The following is a 12,556-nucleotide window of genomic DNA, read 5'->3' as shown; positions in this document are numbered from 1 at the left end:
TTGTTTAGATAGCACCTGTCCTGTTTCTTCTCACAGCTGTGCAGTGGGGCTGGTGGCCATCAGCAGAGAGATGGTAACAAGCTGCTCTGCTGGAGCAAGGAAGAGCAGTAATACCGAAAACTTAACAGCTGTTCTCAAACGTCCGGTTTACTTCCAGATGCCCTTTCCATTTATCCTGCTGGCACTCTCCGCCCAGTACTGTTTGTTGTAATAGTTTTACAATGGCAGTTACCTGTAATGGCACACACCAGGTCTCTCTCCTCCTCCATGCTGCACAGGCATGAATAAAGCGGGTATACACATACCTGGTATCTCTTTTCCTCTCCACCACTGAATATATATAATAGATGTGTCTGCCTTGAAAGACATGAGCATGCCATGCCATGCAACATGTGCCTGAATCAGTATTAGCTTTGCAGAAGAAAATGAGCTTTTGCTTTGGTAAAAGCTTTTGATGCATTCTAGGAAATGCCCCCTTCTAAGTGAAAGGCTGGGAAATGCTCATACAGATCTGGAGCTCACTTCACACTTTTCACATATAAATAAAGCAGCTGACAAGTAGCAGCAGTTTCAAATGGCTTGATCATTATGAGGATCTGACTGAAGTTCTTTGGAGAAACTGGATCTCTATTTGGAAGGTGAAATCCAGTTGGGATCTTAAAAAACTGTGCTCGTGATGAAACAATAGAGTATCTTCACTCCAAAGTTCAGAGTGTAGGGCTAGGGCAGATGTTAAGAAGACTTCAACTAGACTACATGTCCACTGCTGACATCTCTAGTAGGGAATGTGACAGAGCACATAGAAATAAAAATGATGACAGGGGCCAAATGGTCTATTTTGGCTGCCTCTGTCCAAATCCAGAAAAGAAAGTTGTACAGACAGCTGTTGTTGAACACATGACTAAGTGAAGGTACATCATGTGAAGGATCAAAACACATGCATTTGTAGCAAAAGAGCATTTACTGCTTTCATGTTTTCTTTTGATGCAAATGCAAACTAAGGACTACTACTGCAAGCGCTCAGATGGGTTCCCTCAGCCACCTTGGGCTTAAAGATATTGAAGCCTTCCTGAAAGCGGTAACACGCTACCACAAATAACAGGATTCCTGAAGGCAGTTAATGACTTAAACCATCCTTCCATCCTCTTAAACCGCAACATCATTAGTGTAAAGAAAAAAAAAAAGGAGGGGTCTGTATTTTTAAAACAGATGTTGCATTAAAGACTAACGTTGTTCTGAAACTCAGAAGTTTTCAGGTAAGCAGGGAATGAATAGACTCCAAGATAAAAATCAGGCAGCCTGCAACATAAGAAAAATAAATAGGGTGCAGCTGAACAGAAAGAGAAGCTTTGCCTTACATGACCAGTTCAGGAGAAACTGAAAAGCAGCAATGTACTCTGTCCCTTCTATGTCCATGTCTGTAGTACAGAGCAGGAGAAGAACTCGAGAAAAACTAAGGTTTGTATCTTAGTAATATCCCACTGTGCTGGCACAACACAAAGTCAATGGACGTAAAGAATCACTAGAAAAACATCAAATAAATCAGAGTGAATTATTTCCTAATACATTCTTGGCCAAGTTGCAAGCTAAGGCTATGGAACAAAACAACCTCAGGGAAGCTGCAATCCTTTTCTGAATTAAAATGGGAATTACTGCTTGTGTAGGATCCTGCCCCATGACTGCCAAAGTTTCATTACCTCACTCAGATGCATTAAATGAAGAACAGGTTCTCAGTGGGCTCGAAAAATGAGCTCACAGGAATGTGATGAAGCTCAGCAAGCCAAATGCAAAGTCCTGCATCGAAGATTGAATAACCCCACACAACTGTGCAGGCTGGGAACCACCTGGTTAGAAAGCAGGTTGGCAAAAAAATCCAGGTTCCTGGTGAACAAAAGTTAGAGAGGAGTCAGTGCGACCTCATGTCCATATACAGGACCATGTTCAAAAGAACACTGAGGGAAGCAACCTTTCCCCTCCACTTGTGATATCATACATGGAGTCCTGTACCCAGTTTTGGGCTTCCCAGTATAAGAAAGATACTGACACACTGGAACGAGTTCAGCAGAGGACCACCAAATATGATGACTGGATTACAGGAGGAGAGGCTGAGAGAGGTGAGATGGTTCAGCCTGTAGAGGGAAGCCTGAGGAGTTGTTACTGCTGTCTTCAACTGCCTACTGGGGAGGCATACAGAAAAGATGGCAACACCCAGTAACAGGCACAAGTTGCAGCAAGGAACAATTAAACATCAGGAAGCATTTTTTCATCATGAGCTTAGTCAGACATCGGCAAGGTTGCACAGAAAGCCTACGAAATCTCTATCCTTAGAGATACTTAAAACTTGACTGGACACAGCCCTGATTGGATTTGCACTACCAGGGTTGGACAACACGATCTCCAGAGGCTCCTTTCAATCTGCATCCTCCTACAATTAACAAATTTGGTCAAAACTTGTTAGACAAGAAGCAACATGAAACTCACTGGCCTTGCAGAAAAGTTAGCAAATTATGTAACTTCAAAATCTTCTAGTGTATTGCTCTATTTAAGCCTTTATCAAAATGCTGTCATTAGCATCCTCCTAAAATACAGAAAGGTCAAGACATGGCCTGTATTTCTTTCCAAAAAGCTGAATTCATTTTTCCTCACTGCAAAAATATGTGTTTATCCTCTTCCTCTTTTCTTTTCCTCAGTTGTGACAGATGTTGTGCAAAGGGCTAAACTAAAAAAGCAAGTTTTGCACCTGTTCTGAAGGCAGCAACATTTGTGGTTATCCTAGCCCCTCCAGAAAAGTATACACTGTCTTATACCATGCACCACCCGAGCTGTGTTCCTCCCTCTAATAAGCTAGGCTTAGCAATTTCATCCTTCCTGTGCATGTAATTTTTGAGGGAAGTTGTGGTCAGTTAACAGAAGACACTCCGAGGCAGCCTACTTTAAATATAGCGATGCTGAAAACTGATTATTCTCAACTTACTAGCCTACAAAGCAGCCAGATAGTGTTTTACCAGCAGCTGCTGATATGAAGGGGCTAAGAACTTGGTGAAACCTTAACATCACAGCTTCTAAGTGTGGACAGTTACAGCAATTCTGTCTAGAAGTAATAATGTCAGATTATTGTCCCCCGTTGAACAGGAATAGATGAAGCACCCTTGCCAGCTGCATGTGTGAGGCATTTTTGACAAAAAGAAACAGCTGAAGAATCCTGACTATAAAAGCAACTCTGGGACAATTCTCTTTTTTTGCTCTTTAAAAAATAAATACAGGGTCTTCACAATGCCAGCTATTCAAAACATCACCATCAGAACCTGAGTCCTTCATTCACTCAGATGGGGGCAAACCAACTATTTTAAATGTGTCAGGGCTAGCTACTAGGACAGATACATAATAATGTTACTGATGCTAAAAGAAGGATAGAAAGCGAAGCCTCACATCCATGTCCCCAAAATTCAATAAAATCTCATGATCTCTCCTAGTTGCTTTATTCCCGACAAAAATTGACACAAATGATCAGACAGGACACCTGTAAAGAGGCCTGAAAGAAGATAACACACTGTATGCCAGTATAAAAAGTATGACCTGGAAGAAAACATTTCAGTTCTGCGGAGAGAAAAAAAATACAATCAAGTCATCTGAAATTAGTGATGTAACAGATTGTAGTGTATTAATTTCACTAAACGAAGGATCTTTCCTCTTTAACTCTTAACTCAAAAGCTAGAGCAAAAGCTCTAGGAGAAAAAAAAAAGAAAAAAGGAAATTTTTTAAAAAAGGAAAAAAGAGGGAAAAAAAGGAAAAAAGGTAGTATTTGTCTTTAATTGGTTCTTCTAAGACTGAGCAACCCTTATTACATCTTCTGTCAAAATAGCTGTGATTAGCAGTGTATAAAGATGGAGCTTGAATTCTGAATTACTTCTCAGAAATCTGATTCTAATGCTCTTTCACAAGGTGCCACTTTCTAGTCACCATCAGAAAGAGCAAACAAGCGTACCTCACTGACCACAGACACATTGGTGGAAGAAGGTTTTGCTACTCTCTTTTCGTAGTTTTATCCAATTTGAGAGGTCTAAGCAAATAAGAAACATGATTTACATTCTATATAACCTGACAATGTAACTCAACTGCTCACAACAGGGCTCTTCCACACACAGGTGGATGACAGCCGTGGCCAAGTGGGAGGGGAAGAATGTCGGGGCATACCAGGAAGATACACAAAGAATTGCAGAGCACTCGAGAACTATGAAGAAAATTTTACCTTAGTTATGTGACCTTTGCTTAGACCAGCAATACTTCTTTTACCAATAAGAAATCATAGAATCAGGAGTACTTTGAACCAAAATGTTTGCAGTTGCATAAGTAACCTTACCAATAATGATGTTTACCTACTGTAGTAGCCAGTGATGGATGACTACTCTGTGAATAGTGATTCAGAAACCACTAATGTGTGCCTCTGTAGTATAGATACTGAATGATACTTAAGCAACATGTATCTAATGCATAGTATAATTAATCAATGAATGCATTATCTAATGAATAGTATAATTAATCCATGTATGCACAATCAATACATAATTACTCTGGGTAATAAATGCACATTCAGTCTTAAGTATATGTATAGTGTATTGTTTCATTCATGTGAATTATTATATGCAACAGTTCTTTGGCTGCAGCTGTATTAAAGAGATAAGAAAGTGTACTGAAATAAAACAAGGGAAAGTGTAGAGTCCTGCATCTGGGCAGGAACAACCCCAGGTTCCAGTATAGGTTGGGAAACGACCTGTTAGAGAGCAGTGTAGGGGAGAGGGACCTGGGGGTCCTAGTGGACGACAGGATGACCATGAGCCAACACTGTGCCCTTGTGGCTAAGAAGGCCAATGGCATCCTGGGGTGTATCAGAAGGGCGGTGGTTAGTAGGTCGAGAGAGGTCCTCCTTCCCCTCTACTCTGCCCTGGTGAGACCCCATCTGGAATATTGTGTCCAGTTCTGGGCCCCTCAGTTCAAGAAGGACAGGGACCTGCTGGAGAGAGTCCAGCGCAGGGCAACAAAGATGATTAAGGGAGTGGAGCATCTCCCTTATGAGGAAAGACTGAGGGAGCTGGGTCTCTATAGTTTGGAGAAGAGGAGACTGAGGGGTGACCTTATAAGTGTCTATAAATATATAAAGGGGGAGTGTCACGAGGATGGAGCCAGGCTCTACTCAGTGGCAAACAATGACAGGACAAGGGGTAATGGGTACAAAGTGGAACACAAGAGGTTCCACTTAAACTTGAGAAGAAACTTCTTCTCAGTGAGGGTGACGGAACACTGGAACAGGCTGCCCAGGGAGGTTGTGGAGTCTCCTTCCCTGGAGACATTCAAAACCCGCCTGGACACATTCCTGTGTAACATTATCTAGGTGTTCCTGCTCCGGCAGGGGGATTGGACTAGATGATCTTTCGAGGTCCCTTCCAATCTCTAGCATACTGTGATACTGTGATACTGTGATTGTGATACCAGTTAAGAAACAGCTCATTATCCATTTGTTGTTATAGTCTGATGTCTCAGATGGCACAGCTTTGTATACAGGGCAGAGCTTGTAACTGTTCTTACAGTTACTAAAATCAGGGCTTGGTGTGATAAAACTGTGGACAACCCCAGGTCAGAGCTTATGGTCTCCTGCCCCATCTGCCCCCTTCCTCTAGCAAAGGCTACCAACTCTACAGAATGCATGTTTTAACCTCAAGCACCCAAACCTGGGCTGAAGCAATCAACTGTGAATCCTGTGGTACAGAGGTATGAAAGAAGAAAGTCCCTTCCAGCTGTATGTTCCCATTGCTTTCCTCACTCTGGTGTTGGCATCCATCCACCCAGAAGTGAGCAGGTTTGGAAACTTAAGCCAGTGGGAAGTGATTCCTGCAAAAATATATACGTATGTATACATGTTTTAAATATTATTTTATCTCGCTACAACCACTGCCTGTAGGAAGTCAGATGACTTGCACTGCAAGTGGTAGATAGGAAAGTACAGGCTGGGACCAAGCACTCGCTCTGCAAACAGCAGCCTGTGCTTGAATTGGCTTAGCCCTGCTATAAAATCGCACCTTCAGCACATGAAACAAAGCCACATGTGTTTATTCTTGTTGCCCTTTATGTAAGGCTGTGGTAGAGTAGTGGAGAACACAGCTGGGGAAGCCATGTCCATGTTTTGAACTAGCATAGCTCTTTCCATCAGCAGAACACAAGTCAGAGCCCTCAGTTCAGAGTACAGGTGCCTCAAGCTCCTTACACTGATTGTCACTTTGCATTTATTAAGAGTATTTTTTTATCTACCATTATTCCATCTCTCCTGCCCCACATATTAAGACCTTCATAGTTCCCTCAAGATTTAGATTTAGGTTAGACATTAGGAAGAAGGTTTTTACTGTGATGGTGGTGAGGTACAAGAACAGGTTGCCCAGAGAAGTCGTGCCTGCCCCATCCCTGGCTGTGTTCAAGGCCAGGTTGGATGGGTCTCTGAGAAACCTGGATTAGTGGAAGGTTTCCCTGCCCATGGCAGGGGATTGGAACTGAATGAGCTTTAAGGGCCCTTCCAACCCAAAGCATTCTATGAGTAATTCAAAGAATCTCAATACAGTAGGTCTCATTTTCTGATCCTGTCCCCTTAATTTTTTTTTTTCCACAATCACTACTATATTAAGCAGGTATTATTTTATTTGAGTTTACTGATGCACATATTTGACCTAAGATCTTTTGGAGATTGGATAAATTATAACAGTCTGGAAGTGCATCATGTAAGCACTTAAGGGCAAAGACTTTTAGTTTAAGAGTACCAGTAAAGTGGACTATCTACTCCCCTTGTTGGTTGAACATCGTGTGGAAGGAGTGAAGCACACCCCGTCTCTTCCATCTGCCCATCTCACAACACAAATAAGGGGTTAAGAACAAGATGATGGAGGTACGCATACAGATAGCACTTCTCGAGCTCCAGTTGTAAGTACACAGTCCTTCTTTTCCTTTGAATGAATATTTGTACGAACATTCACTGGGATTACTGCAAACACCTCTCTCAACTGCAGCCCAAAGAAGTTACTTGGAAGAATGAACACGGTGCTCAGGGTAAGAGATGGGACTGCACAACAGCCACTGCAAACGCTGTCTCAGTCCTGTAGCCAAAGCACCACTTCCACTAAGGTGTAAATAAAACTCCGGTTTTTATTTCTGCAGTGGAAACAGTCCTTAATGATCCCACTGTGGACAACAGGGCTTATGCCTTTATGCCCAGCTCCCTTGCCTCACAGCCTGCTGTTCACCCTGCCAGTCTGTACAGAGACAGCTACGCACGGAAGAAACAGGAAACATTCCTGAATGACCTTTATAAATGTAAAAAAAAGAAAGTGTGTTTGATGTCCAAGAGGTACAGAGATGCCCCAGTTCTAGAAATATGAGAGATCAGATGAAACACCAGCAGGCTTATTTTCTGACAAGTGATGTAGGAATCTGGGATGAATTCTGAGAAGAATCCTAAAAAGAGAAGAAGGAAAGCACAAGATGTTATAACAAGATGTTTCACCCACATGGACCTGAATCTTTCACACTTCTGGAAGAGCACACAGCTATCAAAACACTACCTTTATCAAAAGCTGAAAAAACCTGGTGACCACTGGCTCAAAGAGCCACACTGTGAGGAAAGACAACACCAAATTAACCAAATAAGGATATTAATAATATCCCATTGTGGAAAATGATCATTAACTGACGGCAAAACAAACAAAACTGGCTGCCTCATCAAGCCATTGATAAAACTCACAGTAACAAGTAAGGGCCAGAAAAGCTCTCCACAAAAAAACAGTTTATTGCTGAGTATCCCCCCCACACCACTTATTTTCTTAAGTGTACACACAAGCAAACACATTAACAAAATGAACAAAGTTTTAAAACACAGAAAGGTATTTTGTCTCACACCACAGAGAAAATCAGTTCACTTAAGAACTGCAAGAGCGTAAGTATTTCTTCTCAACCGATGTTTCTTCTCGACTGGGTTTCTCACTAGGTTTTACTGGATGTACTTTACCAGTCCTAAAAGCTACGACCAGTTTGGAACACAATGACAAAAAAGTAAAGAAGCAGATGTGGGATGACTGCATTGTTAGCTGAGATAGTCTTGAATGAAAGCTGCCTCTCAGATGGAGTGGTGCCATCACAACTAACCCATCTGCATCCTGACCAAACTCTTTGTATTGACAGAAAACTGGAAGAGGTGGCCTCATGTCTGACTGGTTCCGGAATAGAGGAAAACATTTTCAAAAATAGCTCTCGGAAATCATCTCAGGTTTCCTGCTCATGACACACCTGACTGAAGCACTCAAAATCCCATTCAGTAATATGCCAATACGTAAAGTTCCACCAAATGACTAACATCCCTAACCAAAGCAAGAGGGTGATGTGTCATTCTTCATGTCTGGATAATACACCATGGTACTCTCAGCTGTCACTGTTCAGATAAGTTGAACCCTGATGGACAAAAGAATCACCTAGCCCACACAGTCCAAAGCTACTGTATGTCTGGTACACAGACAAGGAAACTCAAGGTCTCTCTCCCTCCAAAGGTATCAGAGAAGGTTCCTGGCTCAGGTAATAGAAATCTGTGACTACAAAACTGGTAACACTTGAGGAGAAAAGGCTATAATCCTGTGGGTGCATGTCTTACCACCACTGTACACTCTCTCAAACTATGCCTACGTGCAAGGTGAGCAGTGAGCAAAGTATCATGGATGGGCATACTGCCAAGCATCTCACTGAAGCTACTCCACAAGTCCAGAGGGACGTGGGGGCATACATCCCAGCCTGGATGAAGTGCCTTCTAAGCCTGGACAGGTATAGCCTGGAAACAATCAAACTCATGTTTCTATGAGGGTCAGCTGATCCTTTTACAGTCTTCAAGAATCTGAAGAGTAGAGAGCTGCCTAGCAGTTGTTAAGGATCTTGACACTTTATCTGGTAAGCTGCCATTTGTGAGACACTCTACAGAACCAAGCAAATGGGCAACTTCATTTAAGATGGGCGCTTACTTCAAGAGGCCCTTGAGACACACGTAACCTCAGAAGTAGAACCTTATACTGAGAATGGTCCAATTTGTAATGGGGATTGGCTTTTACTCAGTATTGGAATAAATACATTTTCATTCCGCCAACTTCTTGCCTTCATACAGTTGATACATTTGATCAGTAGTCATCCAGGAACCTGATATGTTGTGAGCCTAAATTCAAAGAGTTGTGATTTCAATTGGTTTTAAACACCATTAGTTTCATAGCCATTCCTACTTCATCCGAGAAATACTTTCTTCACAAAGTGAGCACGTCCTACATGAACTAACAGCTCCTAGAACTTCACCTATTTCATGTTTCTGCTGTTAAGAAAGGGCAAAGAGAGGCACAGCATAGCATCAATCACAGAGAACCATTTGCATGGAGAAGTTTGGCTATGTGATAACTGGGGAGAGGTGGGCACCCCAGGCAAATAACAGCTTCAGCTTTTCCTACCAACTTCTGACATCTGACCCTTCACTGTGCTATGAGCTTCCACATTCTGTCACAGAAACCCTGCTTCTCTCCACCCTCATGCTTCCACATATGCAGCACATCACCCAGTCCACGCTTAAGCAACTGAAGGGCACTCTTCTTATATGATGGGTTGCAGAGAGTCTTCACTCCCAGCTCCCCAACAATTAAAGCACTAAATGATGGTCTTTTATTAGGATCTGTATTTCACACAAAGCTTGGACAGAACAGAGCCAAAGGATGGCAATTTATGATGACCCAGGATGCAAAGTACCTAAGCTATTTTTGACTCATTTATTATGACCTATTTTCATGGTAGAAACAGTAAGTTGGAACTAACTACTCGTATCTGCTGTTCAAGATTTTGAGTGCAATTCTGTAGAAGTCTAGTAATTGTCTATCCCTTGGTCCTCTTCTACAGTAAACATAATTCACTATTTTTTCACTAAGCCATTTTTAAAGTACTTCTGAATTTTCAGTAAATAATAATAAAAAGATTTCTAGTCATAACTTACCTCATTATAATTAGCATATTGTAATGGACACCACAGCATGTCTTCAAAGGCTAAAGACTAGTAAAAAGAGGTTTTAATGTTCATCTTATGCATACAGTTTGGTTTACTTCATAATACTTGAAAAATTAAAATGCTTCCCACAATCTTTTTTTCAAGACACCATTCTCCTTTTGATTCATGGCTGCAACTCTTCTTTTTCCGAAGAGAGCTCTGTAAGTATTCTGAGGCCCAAATCGCTCGGAGGAAATTGTTTAGCTTGTTCATGACAAAACAGAAACAAAATAGAAAGCTGTGGCAGAGAAGTGATTTCTTTGCAAAAATACTTCCCCATTAAGACCACCATATAACCCTTTTTCACAACTACAGACCAAGGTGTCTGAAGCAAAGTGATGACTAAACAAAATGAGAGTATTCGGTAAGCATAAAATAAAAGCAAAGAGGAAATTTTAAAAGAACGTCAACCAAAGAAACTTGTTATTCTGAAAAGTCCTTTAACTCTGAAAAAGAGGCATTCTAGTTTTCTATATACTGAAGCAACCATGCTAAGTTTTTTTCTAACTACACACACTGCCTTCTGTCTCATGCATATTTGTTTTTTAAAGTTTCAATCACTGCCTACTCAAAAAACCATTGAATTTACTGAATCAACTTCTGTCCATTACTTTTGTAAATCAAGAGGAATTTCTTTAAAGCATCAGTCACTGCAAGACCTCCTTTGTGAAGTTACTCCATTACCCTCCGTTTTGGCCTAGCAGAGCAATCGTACACTTTTTTTTTTTGCAAAAAAGACATAAGAGAAAATGTACCTCCTCACATTAGTAACATCTCCAATTGCTTCAAAAAATTACCCATCCATTTTTCTTCCTTTTTCCTCTACCCCAATCAAATAATTAACTAAAATATGAGGAGAAGGAAGAGAGGCAGAACATCACTGGAATGGAGGCAGTTCATTCCGTGATGGAGAGGGACATTTTACCCATCATATGAAAGGATATCAGATCCTTAAAATAAAAATGCTGTAGAATCCATGCTCATAGCAGAACTTCTACAGACAGGAGACAACTGATGCTTCTAGGATGTAATGACTAGTTAGAGATTGTTTTTCTTCAGATCAAGTAACATGAGGCACTGCCGACAGCAACCCAATTTGGAAACAATAGCCAAAACTCATTTGTACAGAATTGTTTGGTACAGACATCTACAATTAGATGCAGGATTTCCTTTTAAATTCCAAAGGGACTTCCACATCCCTGTCTTCCTTTACTATGGCTGAACATGAGGAACAAACAAGGTTTTCCTACTTCCTGAAGGAGGAAGAGAAGGGCAAAAAACACAAGCTGCCAATAAAGGCAGAAAGAAAACCTAATTTTCTTAGGGTTGATCATCCCCACGTAGACTGAAAATAACTCTCAAGGGTCAACTATTAAGCTAAAAAGGAGGTCCCCTATTCCCACATAGGAAAGAAGGCATTGCTTATTTTCATGATATAATTCAATCATAAAACTTGTAGAACACAAACACCCACTTCTTCAGAAAAATGAAGTGCTGTGGTGAGAAAATTGTTGATACTGTGTCTTATTTTGATAGAGGCATACCAAACAAATAAAACAACAAAACTGGGAGGTAAGCAGCTTTTAAAACAGAAGGTTGCTTAGTTTTTTATTTTAGATTTTATCCTTGTATTATATCATAAAGCCAGAAGAATGGTAAATGTTGCCTGCAGTCCTTTTCCTCTTTCCCCCACTAGGTGTCTTCTTCACTTTCTCAGGATAAATTGAGACTGTACACAGTAAGGAAGTCTTTGCTTACAACTCATTCTCAGAATTGTATCTTATTTTTCAAAAAGAAACACAAGGAGAGACCCGTATGAAATGCAACTCCTTGAGCAACAACAGAATTCTCAGTTCTACAACCTTATGAATGATCAAAGCTGTCATGCCATATGGTACCTCCCTTCCATAGGAGAGTCCAAGTGGTTTTCACTCTTCATAATCAGTTTTCATGCACAACTGGAAGTGCAGGTGTATAAAGGAATGATGCCATTATATCCATTTTCTGCTGTTGCAAAGATGTGTTGCTATGCTAGCTAAAGATCCGTAGATGGCAGCATTGATGCAGTAATTAATCTTCAACACAGCAGAGGTCAAAACACATTTCACAAAACTGTTTCTTATCGGGAGCTAAGCCCAATTTTCAAATGTCAGAAATCTTAGCACCAGGCAGTAGAAGCATTGGGCCAGGAACTGTCAGGCAGTAAATAGAAGCCATATCCAGGATCACTACTAAAAAATACTACATCAAGCACTCACCCAGTAACTGTATAGGTTAACCCAGTTTAGGCCCCATCATCTTTAAATAAACTACACCATCTAAACAATAATGAACACTGTGAGCCACAGGTTGCTGGTATAGTTCTTCTGGTTACCTACATATGCTGTCAAATTAGAAAGAAGGCATACAGAGATGTCCAACATTCTGCCGCCTTTACTGCCCTTTTTTTCTCTACCTTGT

At 41.0% G+C, this 12,556-nt stretch overlaps 1 protein-coding gene across 2 annotated transcripts in view; it reads right to left on the bottom strand.

Moving 5' to 3' along the window:
* Positions 1 to 12,556, bottom strand: part of UBAC2 (UBA domain containing 2) — an 89,211-nt gene that overhangs the window by 50,540 nt on the left and 26,115 nt on the right. The gene's annotated exons all lie outside the window — the stretch shown is intronic.

The sequence above is a fragment of the Pezoporus occidentalis genome, unplaced genomic scaffold, assembly GCF_034315485.1.
Source record: "Pezoporus occidentalis ecotype Australia unplaced genomic scaffold, CSIRO_AGI_Poc_V1 ctg27, whole genome shotgun sequence".
Classification (NCBI taxonomy): Eukaryota; Metazoa; Chordata; class Aves; order Psittaciformes; family Psittacidae; genus Pezoporus; species Pezoporus occidentalis.
Note: the sequence above shows the minus strand (reverse complement) of the source record. Positions and strands in the feature narration are given on the sequence as shown.